At 42.8% G+C, this 13078-nt stretch overlaps 1 long non-coding RNA gene across 1 annotated transcript; it reads right to left on the bottom strand.

The window, feature by feature from the left end:
- Positions 1–72: 72 nt before the first annotated feature.
- LOC106565534 (uncharacterized) lies at positions 73–9164 on the bottom strand. Its single transcript, XR_006758060.1, has 3 exons — positions 4805–9164; positions 3500–3561; positions 73–3127 (listed from the first exon to the last, which is right to left on the bottom strand). It is a non-coding gene; the product is annotated as an uncharacterized lncRNA (long non-coding RNA).
- Between the last annotated feature and the right edge of the window lie 3914 nt (positions 9165–13078).

The following is a 13078-nucleotide window of genomic DNA, read 5'->3' as shown; positions in this document are numbered from 1 at the left end:
TCTCAACTGGTTTCAAAAACAATGATTGATAAGCAGCTTAAACTTCTTGAATTCAACCATTATTGGGTTCAAATACACATTTATATTTGTTAACAGCCATCCACAACAACCACAATCCGTAGGCGCAAATAGATGAATGAGAGAGCAGCAGTGTGATACACATCATCAATGCGCTATGTAGATATCAATTATAAGTGATATCCGTACCGCCGTAGAGACTACACAACTGCTGTCATCCTTACCTCCAAGCATTTATTCAAATTGGATAATCTTTGGATGCCGACAGCGGTCGGACCATTAGAAGACATAGCTTGGACTGTAGCCTACAAAAGCCTTTTCATAATATTTTCCCATTACACATTCAGTGTGTCATCATAGTGATCTCTGACATGTGGTCAGACTCGCTCAGTTGGAACAAACTTTAAACTTTTTTCAATGCTGATTTGAATGTCATTGAGAAAACAGAGAAGTGTCAAAGATTTTTTTTTCGCAAACATACTTTCTGAATGTAAAAGTAATCATAGAAGTAATCATCTAGTTTCTCAAAAGTATCTGTAATCGGATTACAATATTTTTGTTGGTAAAGTAACGGATTACAGTTACTGGTTTTTGTAATCCTTTACATGTACTCCCCAACCCTACAATTTATCATCTCAGCATGTGATTTTAAACATAACCTTAACAACAATCCTAAACTTATGCCTAAACTTAAATTAAGACTGAAAAACAAATGTTAGGTTTCGTAAATGTTTAAAGATATAGACAATTTTGACTTTGTGGCTGTGGTAACTAGTGGACATCCTTGGGCTACAGTACAAAAACGTTATTTTGACCCCCTCAGCCCTAGCCACTTTCTCTCAGGGGAATCCCCATCGAATTGGATGCAGTTTGATTACCATTTTAAGTGGAGTTCCAATTCAAAAACATTGCCCCCTCGACCCTTGATTTAGCTTGAAGGAGCGAATGAAGAACTTTGATCACTTGTGGGGTTGATATGACCCACAATTCAACGCAAACTCTAGTCACGTGTCAAACTCCGGTGGACACGAAGTGTTAAATTTAATCAACAGGGCTGCATTTTCGGCATGTCAGTTAAAATTATAATGCTAGCTTGCTAAAAAATATAAATTACATTGATTTTAGAGTTGGCAAATTGGCTTAGTCTCGTAGTGAGGAGCCTATAAAACGTAACTAGCTTCATACATTTTTGGGGGGAATTATAAAATGTATTGGAATAAATGACCAAACTATGAATCTAGATAGCTACAGTTACCCATAGCTGGCTAACTATCTTAGCTTGCTAGGTACATTAATAGCTTTAGGTTGGTTGTTTTTAAACTCAACTTCAAGGTTTACAAGGATGTTTCCTCTCTGATCATCATTCTCCCTCCCTTGGGCAAGGGACATTTAATAAGGTAGACTCGGATGTGACGATGTAAAACGTCATTCAAGGGCTGAGGGTTTAGGGCCGGGGGCTAAGATAGAACAATGAGGCAGATATTCACTGGATGTTTAAATGTGAAGCATCCGCATGGCGTTTCCACTCGCTACCAAATATACCAAATATGGTAGTGAGAGGAAGCCCACTGGCCGGCAGTGGGAAAAGATGGAACGAGATGGATTTTGGCCGACATTCTGCAAATATTCTCACCGATAAAACATTTGATTTCAATTCAGTTTTCTGTTCCCAAAACTAGAATGTGTTCTGGACAAAGTTTTGTAGACTTTATCCTTTGCAACAAAAAAAATGCGTTGTTTAGAAGGAGTTATTGCACACTCACACTTCACAGAGGTGGCGTTCCCGAACGGAAATATGCAGACGTACGCTAGCTCGTGCTTGGCTCTGCCCACCTACTTGTTTGTTCTGCCCACTATGACTAATTTGTTCCAATTGGAAACGACAGGCTGTGGTCTATCTTGGTTTAGTTATAAAAATCTTAGCTTGGGGTGCTGCGTGTTAGTTCATCACTGTTTCAGACCGGGTACGACACATTTTGCAGAGAGTTTTTCCGTATGCTAGTTTGCAACAATGCAGAAAGTAAAAACTGAATTCTGTTCTACCAGAAGTGTGCTCTATACATAAAATCGGCATACGTCGATATATTTTGATGAGGTTTTAATCGCCGATTTCCAGGCCATCCTCACGCACTACTGCACTTTTTTCTTTTGGTAAAATTGCATGAACATAATTTCACTTGCACAGCTCATTTTTAAATCATCATATGTAAACATTAAACACGGCATAATATGTGTTAAAAACAGCATTGAATATTAGTTTAGTGTTAATTAAAAACAAAAAAACAACCTAAGACAAAAGTACTTAAAAAAAATATCCAATCTGTAAAGCCATTTCAAAATGTGCACACATGATTTAAAACAAAAGTAAACATTTTTAAGACATGGAAAATATGTTAAAAAAAGTAACTTTGTTAAAAAAAAACTGTCTTCGGTCCTTTGTACAGGAATGGGGTGAGTCTTTATCAAAAAAGCTTCATCCTGCTCTTCAGAATCGGGGTCCAGAGGAGACCCCTCCCCTGGGCGCAGCGCTGTCAGGCCATGGCTGCCGGGACCTTAGATGTTGTGGGGGACCCTTCATCTCAGGTCGAGGCCCCCTTTCATTCGTACCTCCCCATGGCTTCCGTTGCTACTAAAGCCACTGCCTGGGGGGTGGTCTCTACTGGTTTTCCTACTAGCAGGTTGCGGGAGGACCACAGTGCATCCTTCAGACACGTGAGGGTGAGCCAGAGCTTGGTGAAGGCGTTCGGTGGGATAGGCCTTCGGCCCAACCCATATAGCACGAGCTGAGGTGTTAGGGGGCCTGATTCCTTCCATAGGTCCATGGCAGCTCTGCACTCCCAGAGCAAGTGCCTGACTGACTCGTCTTGGTCGCAGCCTAGTTGGGGGCACGCGGATGACCTCGCCATGCCCCAAGAGAGCATAACAGTCCTGACTGGGAGGATCCCGTGGGTGACCATCCAGGTCGGTTCCCGGTGTCGGTTCAGCAGAGCAGGATGGGCCACATTGCGCCAAACCGTTATTGGCTCACCTATAGCGAGCCCTCCATCTTGTCTCTCTATTCAGTCTCGCCCCAGAGGCTCGTCCGTACCAGTCAGTCCTGTCCAGAGTCCTGTCAACGGATAAAAGGTCGGTACATAAAAGGTTGACATCGTCCATATAAAACACACTTGGTGGGTAGGTCCCTTCTCAAGACCTGTGCTAGTGGTTCAATGCAGGCCACAAACAGAAGAGGAGATAACGGAAACCCCTGATGGATGCCTCAGTGTACTCCCACTTCTTTTGACAAATGTCCATTTACAAGAATTTTGCTGGTAATGTCCCCATACAGCAATCCCACCCAAGATAGAAACCTTTCAGGTAACTCCATTTTTTGCAGTACCTTGAAGAGGTACTGATCGAAAGCTTTCTCAAAATCTAAATGTAGGACTACAAGCCGCATATTTCTGTCTCTCATATAACAGATGCCATCTCTGATAAGTACCAGACTGTCCGTGATCTTCCTTCCGGGGATGGCACAGGCTTGGTCCGGGTGGATCACCTCCCCTAAAACAGAAGACATTCTGACTGTTAAAACCTTGGTAAAAAGCTAGAATCAAAGTTTAAAAGGGTAATCGGTCTCCAGTTTTTCAAGTCAGTCTTGTATATAACAAAGGGAGAAATGCAGAGAACAAAGCAATTTTATCAGTTGTAAGCCGATTTAGATTGTCAATTTAGGATACACGTTCTATTGGATAAATGTGACAACTTCATTCTTGCTGCCCCCCTAGTTTTCAGGCCTTGTGTGTGGGTTTTGGGTGGAAAATGTTAGCTAGACCTTGTAACCCTGAGTCTGGTATGCCCACTTGGTCTGTTTACCCCTAGAATGTTGGTAGGAGACCATACACAAACTTATTATGGGTAGATCCTGCTGTCATATCTCTGTAGAATTCCTACAGGTAAGACACCGCAACATGTTAGTTGTTTGCAAACTACATGGAGATGGCATGCTCTGAATATGACCATATGACAGTGCGAAATTGCATCATAGAATGAATTGAAGGAATAATAGCTGGCTAGCAGGCATTTTCATGAGGATTTTACTATGTAAACACTTGTTATTGGACAATGACAACCAACTTGATGTAAATTAAATGTTCAGGCTGTTTTGTGTGGGATGCATTTTTTTTTTAAGTCGGTCTGTCTTACCTCAACTCTTGGCTTCCAATTCTGAATGAAGAGTGCAAGAAGGTGAAGTGAGCCAGAGTGACACCAAAACAGAGCACCCCAGGAGGAGCTTGAGAGAGAGGAACCATGACAAAGAAGGGTGAAAAGAAAGGCGGAGGGGGAAGCAGGCAGGGATGACGGAGGAGGAGACTCCTGTACATGCAACAGAGGGCCCAGGAAGAGGAGGAGATGGTCCAAAAGAAAGGAGGACATGCTAACTCCATTCCTCAAAGTATACATTCAAGAATTTAAACCAATGAAAAGTCGCACAGCCCGATGCAACTTGTTAAGCCTTTTCTATTGTCAAAGTTTCCTTGCATGACCTCTAAGTACCATCCCGTACTACCATACCCTATAATGCAACCAGAATAAGCTGCAGAAGGAGGAGTGCAGCAAGACATTTGAGAGGCGGCTGGACCAGAAGGACAGTGTCATCAAGGTGAGGTATTTATTTCCACATCTGTGAGAGAGTTCTTGTTTGACTGTGTGTGACAGTCTAAATCTCTTTCTCTCTGTGCTGTAGTGTTTGGTGTGTAACCTGAGTGAGGGGGAGCAGTAGTCAGCCCAGGCCCTGTGTTCTCACCTGCAGTGTGTGGACTGTCTGCTGGCCCTGCAGAAGGGTAGGCTGACATCCCTGGAGCAGCAGTGGGACATAGTCCTGGAGGGACTGAGCTACGACGTCAACTCTGAGTAAAACCTTCTCACACACACAAACACACATACAGACACACCAGGACAGATAGACCTATCCATCCAGTTCTCTAATACGACAGACATACTATGCACAGTCATGCACAGCAATTAATATATTTGAATTGTGATGCACTAAACTATTGAATTTAAAAGCTTTTCTAACCCCAATCATGCAAGTTTGATATTAATAAGATAGTGATGCTATGCGTTGTATGTGAATTGACAGGTGTGTGTGAAAAATGGACTTACTATGACTGAGATATGTGTGAGGCACGCCAAGACCACCAGAGAACCAGAGATGACATCAAAAACAAGGTACTAGGGTCTGTGGTGTCAGTTCCAACTGGCCCTGCGCTGCTACAATGAGGCCACCGAGAACCGTCTCATGGCCATCGAGTCGCTGTGGACCCTCGACCAGCAGAGCCCCAAGGAGATCGACACTCAGATGAGGAGGCTGCAGAAGATGCAGGTCAGTGTAGGGCTACAGAGACTACTGTTCCTATAGGGGCCAATTCAGACTTAGGAAATCTATGCCCTTTTTATGTGTTTTGATTTAAGGACTTCTCAGTATTTGGTATTGAGACTTGCCGTATGCAGATGCGTAACAAACTCTTTGGGTGTGGCGCCCTTATGCTCACTGAATAAATGTAATTCAACCACAGAAAACCTTCCCACTTGTTGACCAACACATTTTCTCATGAAGTTTTCATTCAGTAGATTTTTCAGTACATTTATCAAAAGTCATCCCTTTAAATATGGTGTACCTTTAATTCGAATTTTCTCTACAGACTCACTAGAATATATAACGAGAACGGTTCTGATCATCAGGAATCAATGAAGAAAGCCATCAAAATATACATATTTGCCTCCGTTAAGTAGATTAAAAAATACTCTGATCATGTAGAATATTTAGGGTTAGGAAAGTATATAAATTGACCTACTTCATAAAAAAAACAGTGGCTGCTGTGCCGGATTTTCTGGAAACCGATTTGCCGCGGCTATTGATATGGAGATTTCAGCGCATGATCTTTTTTTTTACGTACCTGTTGCCCACTCTGCAGTCTACGAAGCTTCTGCTCAGTGCTCCCACTGCTCCGCTGACACTATCCCACTACCAGGGATGTAATGTCAGGTTGTACACTAAAGATGGTCGACATGTTCGAACTACGCATTCCATGCCTCAAGCCCGATTTCATGTTATTTTTTGTGTTTTTTGTGTCATTTTTGTTATTTTCATTCTTTTTTCAGGAGGGGTGTTATGCTTGTCTAAATAGCTGCATGTAGCCTATCAAACTCAAGCAATATTTAGGCAATTATATCAAACACAAGCAAGACACATACAGGCAGTCAAAATATTGATTATTTTGTCATTATCATTGCAAACATTGGCTAGTTATACTGTATGGCAGGATAACTAGGAAGATTATCATACAACATTGTAGGCAGTCTAAAGCAGTGGTTGACAACCAATGCAAGAAATAATAGCGCACCGGGGGATGCAAAACAAACTCGCCCATTATCAGACTGGTTACCGGTCCATGCTCGGGCTGCCTAGAATGTTCGGCTGCCCAGAGGTGGAATAGATAGGTAGCCTACTTGTGCAGTACTTGCATGATCATTGAGAAGCGAAATAGCAGTTAGCAGGGCCTATTGTTTGGTTAAAACGGAGATTGTTTTTGCCCCAATGCAAAACGCATGTAGGGAGTTACATTATTTTTCGGAAACTCCATATTCGCAGTCACGGACTTAAAAAACTGGTTTGGAGAGCCTCTAACCACGTGATATCTTGGTGAATAAAAAAAATAGGTTTGATTCAACCTGAAAGTCGCCAAATTTAGTTGTTCAATCCATTAAATATTGGAAGGGGAGACAATTGTACAATAGTGGTTGAATAGTCCTATACATCTTTCTTAATCCTCACTGAAGATTGAACTGTGATGAACCGTGCACAAAGCTCCAGGTTTAAACTGCCACATTTGGTCTGCGTTCCATAACGATTGAAATAGGCTACATGTCCCAAATGATTGAAATAGGCTACATGTCCCAAATGATTGCACAACTTGTAATGAAATAGTATCCACTACTGCTAGCAACCCTCAGCAACAACCATATCGACGTGACAGCGTTTACAGAGGTAAGTTAGGCTAAAATAAACAATGGAATGGAATGATACGAAATGAAGGGATCTAATCCTAAATTGGCAGTTAAATATGCGTGGTTATTACTTATGGTCGCTACTGACAGTGGCTAATAATATTTAACATAATAATACATTGTAGGAAACAGGAAAAGTTGGGGAATATAATTAAAACATTCTAGAGCGCACAAAGGTTCAATTTGGCGCTACTGTCATCCTGCTCGTTTTTGCATCTCCAAGATTCATCCCTGACAGTTATTAAACCACATCATTGTTATTCTGCATAACGGCACAGCATTTCATACTTCACTGTGTGAAAGGGACATACTGTAAATAGCTGTCATGTTGAAATGTTTTTCAGTTTGCAGCCATATGACTGATTTCACCTTTGTCTCAAGCGATCATAAGGTAACATACAAATTGCTCGAGTTAGTTTCTGGTGCGTAAAGGTGGTGGAATTATGAGGGAATTCAATTAAGGTCAGAATACGCTGTATCTGTAGACACACCTCAATTTCTGTAATCTCATCCCTAAACGAATATCTGTCTGGCACATGCGTTTCCCTATGCTTAAATTCAAGGTCAGAATATGCGTAGAGAAAAGTCCATAAAAAATGAAATAAGTTCCATTTACGGGCGCGTAACTCGGTCTGAATCCCCCCATAAGGAAAATAGGGTCAAGAGGACTACTCTGTGCAACAGTCTACCATGTGAAAATAGAAACTTGTATTGCTCATCTCTGTAAATATATTTTCTACGTGATTGTTTTAACTCTCTTGAGTCAGAGCAATAATATATTTATTTGAATACAGCTCTGTATTCATGCATGCTCTCTATGCTTTCAGAAAATATTCATACCCTTGACTTATTTTATTTTATTTCACCTTTATTTAACTTGGCAAGTCAGTGAAGAACAAATTCTTATTCCACATTTTGTTGTTAAAGCCTGAATTCAAAGTGTACAAAAAAATAATAATCTCACTCATCTACACATAATACCCTATAATGACAAAATTGAACATGTTTTTAGACATTTTTGCAAATGTATTGAAAATGAAATACAGAAATATCTAATTTACACCCCTGAGGCAATACATGTTAGAATCACCTTTGGCAGCGATTACAACTGTGAGCCTTTCTGGGTAAATCTCAAAGCTTTGCACACCTGGATTGTACAATATTTGCACATTATTCTTAAAAAAAATTCTTCATGCTCTATCAATTGGATGCTGATCATTGCTAGACAGCCATTTTAAACCTTTGACAAGCCCATTTAAGTCTAAACTGTAACTATGCCACTCAGGAACATTTACAGTTTTTTAAAAATAATCGCTTACACACTGAAAGTGGTACTTCAGGCACACTCAGTGAAAGCATTAACTCATGTACCTAATCTTCAGACCAAGTCTGCAAAACTGCAAGCACGTTACCTGCTTTACACTCAATCTGCAATTGTAAAACACACTTTTTGCAAAACACTAAACACAGTTCTCTACATTAGACACACCATTCAAAACTTTTGAATGAAGCGCTTGGTTTTGCAAGGTGTGACGTTTTGCATGTTGTGTGTGTTTTGGGGTTGTGTGTGTGTGTGTGTGTGTGTGTGTGTGTGTGTATAGAGTCCAGAGAAAAGGAGCCATAGTTTCAGAAATCATGTGTAAGCAATTGTCAAAAACTGTAATGTCTTCTTGGTAAGCAACTCCAGTGTATTTGGCCTTGTGTTTTAGGTTATTGTCCTACTGAAAGGTGAGTGTCTCCCAGTGTCTGTTGAAAAGCAGACCAAAATCAGATTTTCCTCTAGGATTTTGCCTGCTTAGCTCTATTCCATTTATTTTTATCCCCCCAAAATGCCTAGTCCGATGACAAGCATACCCATAAATAGTGGTGCTAATGTTTATGCATTTGAACACATACAGTAAAATCAAATCCAATTGTATTAGTCACATACGCCAAATACAACAGGTGTTCACCTTACAGTGAAATGCTTACTTACGAGTCCCTAACCAACAATGCAGTTTAAAAGTAACAAGTAATTAAAGAGCAGCAGTAAAATAACAATAGCGAGACTATGCGGTGGCACCGGTTAGTTGAGGTAATATGTACATGTTGGTAGAGTTATTAAAGTGACTATGCATAGATGATAACAGAGAGTAGCAGCGGTGTAAAAGAGGCGGGGGGGATGCAAATAGTCTGGGTAGCCATTTGACTAGGTGTTCAGGAGTCTTATGGCTTGGGGGGGTAGAAGCTGTTTAGAAGCCTCTTGGACCTCTTGGCGCTCCGGTACAGCTTGCCGTGCGGTAGCAGAGAGAACAGTCTATGACTAGGGTGGCTGGAGTCTTTGACAATTTTTAGGGCCTTCCTCTGACACCGCCTGGTATAGAGGTCCTGGATAGCAGGAAGCTTGGCCCCAGTGATGTACTGGGCTGTTCAGACTACCCTCTGTAGTGCGTTTGGAGGCAGAGCAGTTGCCATACCAGGCAGTGATGCCACCAGTCAGGATGCTCCTTTTGAGGATCTGAGGACACATGCCAAATCTTTTCAGTCTCCTGAGGGGGAAAAGGTTTTGTCGTGCCCTCTTCACGACTGTCTTGGTGTGCTTGGACCATGCTAGTTTGTTGGTGATGTGGACACCAAGGAACTTCAAGCTCTCAACCTGCTCCACTGCAGCCCTGTCAATGAGAATGGGGGAATGCTTGCTCCTCTTTTTCCTGTAGTCCACAATCATCTCCTTTGTCTTGATCACATTGAGGGAGAGGTTGTTGTCCTGGCACCACATGGCCAGGTCTCTGACCTCCTCCCTATAGGCTGTCTCGTCGTTGTCGGTGATCAGACCTACCACTGTTGTGTCATCGGCAAACTTAATGATGGTGTTGGAATCGTGCCTGGCCGTGCAGCCATGAGTGAACAGGGAGTACAGAACGAGATTGAGCACACATCCGAGGGGGCCTTGTGTTAAGGATCAGTGTGGCGGATGAGTTGTTACCTACCCTTACCCCCTGGGGGTGGCCCGTCAGGAAGTCCAGGATCCAGTTGCAGAGGGAGGTGTTTAGTCCCAGGGTCCTTAGCTTATTGATGAGCTTTGAGGGCACTATGGTGTTGAACTGTAGTCAATGAATAGCATTCTCACATAGGTGTTCCTTTTGTCCAGGTGGGAAAGGGCAGTGTGGAATGAAATAGTGATTGCATCATCTGTGGATCTGTTGGGGCGGTATGCAATTTGGAGTGGGTCTAATGTTTCTGGGATAATGGTGTTGATGTGAGCCATGACCAGCCTTTCGAAGCACTTCATGGCTACAGACTTGAGTCCTACGGGTCGGTAGTCATTTAGGCAGGTTACCTTAGTGTTCTTGGGCACAGGCACTATGGTGGTCTGCTTAAAACATGTTGTTATTACAGACTCGGACAGGGAGAGGTTGAAAATGTCATTGAAGACACTTGCTAGTTGGTCATCGCATGCTCGCAGTACACGTCCTGGTAATCCATCTGGCCCTGCGGCCTTGTGAATGTTGACCTGTTTAAAGGTCTTACTCACATCGGCTGCGGAGAGCGTGATCCCACGGTCTTCCAGAACAGCTGGTCCTCTCATGCATGTTTCAGTGTTATTTGCCTCGAAGCGAGCATAGAAGTAGTTTAGCTCGTCTGGTAGGCTCGTGTTGCTGGAAAGCTCTCAGCTGTGCTTCCCTCTGTAGTCTATACAGGTTTGCAGGCCCTGCACATCCGACGAGCGTCGGAGTCGGTGTAGTACGATTCGAGCTTAGTCCTATATTGACGCTTTGCCTGTTTGATGGTTCGTCGGAGGGCATAGCGGGATTTCTTATAAGCTCCTTAGTCCCGCTCCTTGAAAGCGGCAGCTCTTGCCTTTAGCTCAGTGTGGATGTTACCTGTAATCCATGGCTTCTGTTTGGGGTTTGTACGTACGGTCACTGTGGGAACGACGTCATCGATGCACTTCTTGATGAAGCCAATGACTGATGTGGTGTCCTCCTCAATGCCATCGGAGGAATCCCAGAACATATTCCAGTCTGCACTAGCAAAACAGTCCTGTATTTTAGCATCTGCTTCATCTGACCCCTTTTGTATTGACCGAGTGCTGCTTCCTGCTTTAAATATTTCCTTGTAAGCGGACATCAGGATAGAATTATGGTTAGATTTGCCAAATGTAGGGCAAGGGAGAGCTTTGCATGCATCTCTGTGTGGAGTAAAGGTGGTCCAGAGTTTTTTTACCCACTGGTTGCACATTTAATATGCTGATAGAAATTTGGTCAAGCGGATTTAAGTTTCCCTGCATTAAAGTTCCCGGCTACTAGGAGCGCCTCCTCTGGGTGAGCGTTTTCTTGTTTGCTTATGGCGGAATACAGCTCATTCAATGCTGTCTTAGTGCCAGCCTATGACTGTGGTGGTATGTAAACAGCTACGAAGAATACAGATGAAAACTCTAGGTAGGTAGTGTTGTCTACAGTTTATCATGAGATACTCTACTTCAGGCAAACAATAGCTCGAGACTTCTTTAGATATCGTGCACCAGCTGTCATTTACAAAAATACAGTCTGCTACCCCTCGTCTTACCAGACGCTGCTGTTCTATCCTGCCGGTGTAGTGTATAACCAACCAGCTGTATGTTGATAGCGTTGTCGTTCAGCCATATTAGTTTTGAATGTCCCGTTGGTAGTTTCATCTTCCGCGTAGGTCCTCTGTTTTATTGTCCAAATATTGCACATTTGCTAGCAGAATGAAAGGAAGTGGGGGTTTATTTGATAGTGAAGTGTGTGGTGCTTGTGTAGGCATACAGTACCTTAGTGTGCGTATGTGTGCGTTTAGCAGCCAAACATACAAACCCTTTGACTGACATATGCATACATAGACAACACACTATACACATTCACACTTAAGCATGTGTACTGACTACTCGCTTCCTATACATTCTCAGATTTGCGCTCACACCCTGTGCGATGGTGTGGATAAGGGGGAGAGGCTTCTAAGTCTGGCTGAGATGTGTCATAAGCTGAAGACAGAACATAAGAAAGTCCTGCACTTCTACACCCCTCACTGCTGAGGAGGAGAGCAATGAGAGAGCTAATGCTATGAGCCGCCATCTGAGGAGTTGGCACAGGGATGGGTAATACTGTATTACACACACTGATCTGATCTTCATGACTCTCACCTAACTTCTCATTTATAACCCTGTGTGCTCAGGCCATGCTGGACTAATCGATTCTGGAGTGTTCTGGAAACGTTATAACAAGGTTCTGCTGGACCGGCTGTGTCTGGAAAGGGGAGCTCTGACCTGTGTGACCCAGCAGCTGCGGATCTTATTGCGACGTCATCTCTGTTAGCGACCAGATCCTCCACCATCGCAAGCCCCTGCTGATGGTATCACAGCCACCCTCGCCTTTCAACTGCTGACACCCAACGCAAGCGCCACACTGTCAAGAGGTGGCACATGTTGTGCAGCACATGCAAGCCATCAATCACACACAGCATCACTCATACATGAACTTCAAAAGGGTTTCAAGTTGTATACTGACTAAGAGTAGATAGAACTTCAAACTGGTAGAATGCACTCCTACTGGCAGAATCCTATTCCTTATTCTATTTGTGTCTTACAATAACTATCAAAAATATATATATATATACACTGCTCAAAAAAATAAAGGGAACACTTAAACAACACATCCTAGATCTGAATGAAAGAAATAATCTTATTAAATACTTTTTTCTTTACATAGTTGAATGTGCTGACAACAAAATCACACAAAAATAATCAATGGAAATTCAATTTGCCAACCCATGGAGGTCTGGATTTGGAGTCACACTCAAAATTAAAGTGGAAAACCACACTACAGGCTGATCCAACTTTGATGTAATGTCCTTAAAACAAGTCAAAATGAGGCTCAGTAGTGTGTGTGGCCTCCACGTGCCTGTATGACCTCCCTACAACGCCTGGGCATGCTCCTGATGAGGTGGCGGATGGTCTCCTGAGGGATCGCCTCCCAGACCTGGACTAAAGCATCCGCCAACTCCTGGACAG

This window comes from Salmo salar, chromosome ssa12 (genome assembly GCF_905237065.1).
Source record: "Salmo salar chromosome ssa12, Ssal_v3.1, whole genome shotgun sequence".
Taxonomy (NCBI): Eukaryota; Metazoa; Chordata; class Actinopteri; order Salmoniformes; family Salmonidae; genus Salmo; species Salmo salar.
The sequence above is the reverse complement of the archived record's forward strand: the minus strand, read 5'-3'. Positions and strand labels throughout refer to the sequence as shown.